This window comes from Alligator sinensis, unplaced genomic scaffold (genome assembly GCF_000455745.1).
Source record: "Alligator sinensis unplaced genomic scaffold, ASM45574v1 scaffold968_1, whole genome shotgun sequence".
Taxonomy (NCBI): domain Eukaryota; kingdom Metazoa; phylum Chordata; order Crocodylia; family Alligatoridae; genus Alligator; species Alligator sinensis.
In genome coordinates this window covers 234,675-239,514 of record NW_005843177.1, presented here as the reverse complement: position 1 = coordinate 239,514, position 4,840 = coordinate 234,675, and positions in this window count along the sequence as shown.

Genomic DNA, 4,840 nt, shown 5'->3' with positions numbered 1-4,840 from the left:
CCCCTGTGCCGTGTTCCCCACGGATTTTAACCCAGAGGGTCTCCAGCCGTCCACCCTGGTCGCCAATATCAGCTTGCAGGGACGTGTAGCTTTCCTTAACATAGAGAGCTACCCCCCCCGCCCCTTTTCTCTACACGATCCCTCCTGTACAGGGTATAGCCATCTATCCCCGTGGTCCAGTCATGGGTGGAGTCCCACCAGGTCTCTGTTATCCCTATGACATCGTAATTGTTTGCACTGAGCAGGAGGATGAGCTCCTCCTGCTTATTCCCCAAGCTCCTGGCATTAGTGTACAGGCAGGCAAGTGCCCCCTGGGGGGCTCCTTCCTTGCCCACAGATTTTGCCAGGGCTGGGGCAGGGGCGGGCTCCCTTAAATGCCATTAAGAGAGATGGCGGTGCAAGGTGAAGACTAGCCCAGCCGCAGGTGGAAACAGCTCCCAGACCAAGATGTGAGAATGCCTACACGTGCATTAATGCACTTTTCCTGATGCACATTATGTTTAGTACCTCCAATATGAGTTTTGTTCTATCCGATGTTGAAGACAGAGTACATTTTGGAAGAAATGTTTTGCTTCTGAGAACCTTTGTTTTACTACCTGTAAAGACACACGGTGGATTTCCCGCACAGTGGGTGCATGCACATGAGGTGCTGCATCACTGTAGTGAAAAATGATGGGGAAGTAGCTTCAGTGGGAACAACCCGTGTGCCACCTGGACTGGGCGGTACTCACGGTTACCACACAGGCTCTTAGGACTTGCTGAAATAGGTACTGGGGGTGTCTATACACACCTTTAGTGCTTTATTTAAAGCCCTTTAGGATAACACGCTTTATATGAACACACGGGCCATGGCTTCATGGCAGTTTCATGCTTAGCTGTGGTTCAGTGGAGTCGGTGGCAGGGGGAGCCAGACACGGCATCATAGAAGTCACCGTTACCAGTGAGTGGGTGAGCGAGTGATTGCTGCGTGCCATCTCCTTTGTTATAAAGAACAAATAAAGGAACAGAATAAAGATCACCTTGGTCAATCTTTTATCATTTTTTATGACAACACAGTATCTTCCAGGGAGGGAGGGAGGGAGTGACGGAGGCAGGGGGTGCAGATGGCGTGCTCCCCACTCTGCCATCCCAGTGAGCACATCTGGAGCTGTGCTGGAGGGGGCAGGACAAGGTGGGGGCTCCTGATGGAGGGGCAAGTGCCCCCCACCCTATTATTCACAAATCCCTAAAGGCATCTGCACCCAGTGGTACCAGAGGGCTTCTGTGGTCTCCAATCTGCTTCCCAGAGCCAGAGCAAGGAGGGGGTGTTCACACAATGAGAATCTACTGGCACACTGCACCCCACAATGCATGGTGGGCAAGCCTCCCAGGCAAGCCCCTTTCCTACCCCGCCTCCCACCTCCACCAATCACCCCCCCAAAAGGGGTCAGCCACCTGACATCCCCTGTAGCAGCCCACCTGGCACAACATGGCAGCTCACCTCCAGGTTCCCCTGCACCCAGGGTTGGTGTATTCCCCACAGTGCCCCAACCCCCCACTATTGCAACATGGCCCAAAAGGGAGGACCCCCACAAGACCCCTGCAGCCCCCACAGTGCTGCCCATCAGACCACACCAGGTTCCCATGCACAATGAGGGCCAGTGGGCAATTACCCCCCACCAGACACCCAAAATCTGTCATGGATTGTTCCCCACATTGTTCCTGGAGGGGAGAGGGGTGGAGGCTCTGAAGCATGCAAGGTTGGGTGGGGAAACTCTCTCGGAAAAGATAATCGAGGAACTGAACAAACAGGTGGGGGAGGACGAGCTGACTGAAGAAATGAATAGGATAGAAAAGGAGGATAGAGAAAGGGAGAGCCAAAACTCCCAAGAGGGGAACCTGGGTAGTACCCCAGGAGGGGACGAAGGAAGTGAAGGCCCCGATATGGAAGTCCATGCAGGAGAGGGGGAAATCCCAGACTCCTCAAGGAGGACCAGGACCCCTGGGTCTCCCCCACCCAAAGGAAGAGGCAGGTCCCCTCGAGCACAGCCCAGACTGCAGTAAGTGCAACGGCACCCCAAAAGAGCCACACAAATGGAGAGAACAGACAGGGCAGGGAAGGAAAAGAGCCAGGGAACCCCTAAACCTAATCAATGGAAATGAGAAAGCTCCAGATGCAATCCCCCAGGACACATCTACTCATGGAGGTCCTGAGAGCCTCAGTGAATGTGCAAAGCATGCTTAGGGAGGAGGAATGGGACACCATTGAGGTGGTCCTGGGACCACTGCAGGCAGACATCCTTTGTCTGCAGGAACGTGCCCGGCCCAGCTCTAGACACTGTGCGGATTGCAAGAAGAGTTGCAACACGGCCCGTCCTGGCCTGGGGACAGTGAGCACCGGGCAGCGGGGGACGCAGTGCTCCTGACGGGAGACAGAGAAATCATTGCCGGCAGGTTGCTGCAGGTCACCCTGCAAACAGGAGAAGGGACTTTTGAGCTCCTGAATGCATATGCACCAGCAAATAGGACAGCAAAACATGCCTTCCTCAAGAACATGACGGTAGCGGCGCCCAGTGACAGCCAGTGATGATCACGGGCGACGAACTGCATCCTTGAGGTGGGTGACACAATAAGCGGAGGCCAAAAGAAAGGACCGGGCAGATCCTCCAAGCTGTTGCAGCAGCTCATCTGTGAACACAGCCTGGTGGATGCAGGCGAAGAGGCCACCGGTCGAGGGGGACATTTCACCTGAGTAGACCCCATAGGGCAGTCCAAATCACGCACAGATTTCATCCTCCGCCCCAGCCCAGCTACCCGGTTGCCAACATTGCAGCCCTGTCTCAGCTGGGGCAGACGTTGGAGCCTCTCCCCCTGCACGCAGCACAGCCACTCCGGCACCCGGCCCCACGCCTGGCCCTTACCCCTGGTCCCTCACCTGAGTCCTGGCGGGGCAGGGGCTCCTCTCTGGGGACAGGAGATAGCGTCTCCCCAGGGGAGGCCTCCCCCGCGGGGCCAGGGCTCTCGCTGCCCTGTACTGCCCGGCCCAGCTCTAGACACTGTGCGGATTGCAAGAAGAGCTGCAACACGGCCCCTCCTGGCCTGGGGACAGTGAGCACCTGCTGGGAGGGTGGTGGGGGGGAACGCAGTGCTCCTGACGGGAAACAGAGCTCTAGACACTGTGCGGATTGCAAGAAGAGCTGCAACACGGCCCCTCCTGGCCTGGGGACAGTGAGCACCTGCTGGGAGGGTGGTGGGGGGGAACGCAGTGCTCCTGACGGGAAACAGAGAAATCATTGCAGGCAGGGTGCTGCAGGGCACCCCGCAAAACAGGAGAAGGGACTTTTGAGCTCCTGAATGCATATGCACCAGCAAATAAGACAGCAAAACATGCCTTCCTCAAGAACATGACGGTAGCGGCGCCCAGTGACAGCCAGTGATGATCACGGGCGACGAACTGCATCCTTGAGGTGGGTGACACAATAAGTGGAGGCCAAACGAAAGGACCTGGCAGATCCTCCAAGCTGTTGCAGCAGCTCATCTGTGAACACAGCCTGGTGGATGCAGGCGAAGAGGCCACCGGTCGGAGGGGAAATTTCACCCAAGTAGAGCCCATAGGGCAGTCCAAATCATGCACAGATTTCATCCTCCTCCCCAAAGGGTTGAAGGTAGCCAAGGCCAAATGCACATTGGTCTGCATCTTGGACCACTGCCTCCTAACAGTGGAAGCAGAAATGGGAGAGCAGCCCACGAGAGGCGAGGTGTGTGGAGACTGAACGTGATTCTGCTGAAAGAGGGGAAGATACAGCAGGAGCTCAGACAGCACTTGGCAGGATGGAAAACCATCTGATCCAGATACTGAGATCACACAGAGCAGGGGGCCAGCATCAAAGAGAGAGAGAGGGACTTCTTCCGGAAAGTTGGAAAGAGGCGAGCCTGGTTCCAGAGAAGGCAACAGGAACCAGACTCAACCGCAGACTACGCAGCGTGGAGTTGGGATGTGAGGGAGGCTATGAGGGAGGTGAAGTCATGGATAGGGGCCTGAGAGGAGGAGGATGAGAGAGAGGAGGTTGACAGTGCAAACCTCAACTTCCAAAAGGCCTTTGATCTGGTATCCCACGATATTTTCACAAGAAAATTGGAAGATTATGGGCTCAACTGCGTGACAGCGAGGTGGGTGGGAAGCTGGCTGTCGGGCAGGACCCAGAGAGTCCTAATGAACGGATCTGTGTCATCCTGATGAGAAGTGGCCTGTGGTGTCCCTCGGGGGTCGGTGCCTGGTCCAGTGCTTTTTTAACATCTTTATCAATGATTTGGATGTGGGGGGTGAAGAGCTCACAGGCCAAGTTTGCGGACAACACCAAGTTATGAGGGAGTGTGGTCACGCTTGGAGATGGGCTACAGATACCGGTGGACCTGGACATGCTGGCAAGTTGGGCAGATCAGAACCATATGAATTTCAATGTTGAGAAATGTAAAGTGCTCCATTGGGCGATGAGCAATCCCCAACACACCTACAGGCTTGGCAGCACTAAACTGACTGGCAGCACGAATGAAGGGGACCCGGGGGTACTAATAAACCACGGTATGAATATGACCCGGCAGTGCGATGCCGAAGCCAGCAGGGCAAATAATACACTGCCATGCGTCAATCGATGCATCTCCAGCAAAACCAAGGAGGTGATTCTTCCGCTCTACTCAGCGGTGGTGAGACCGCAGCTGGAGTACTGCGTCCAGTTCTGGGCATCGCACTTTAACAAGGATGTGGACAAGCTTGAGAGAGTCCAGAGAAGAGCTGCCCATATGATCAGAGGCTTACACAGCAAGCCATACGAGGAAAGGCTGAAGGACCTGGGACCCTTCA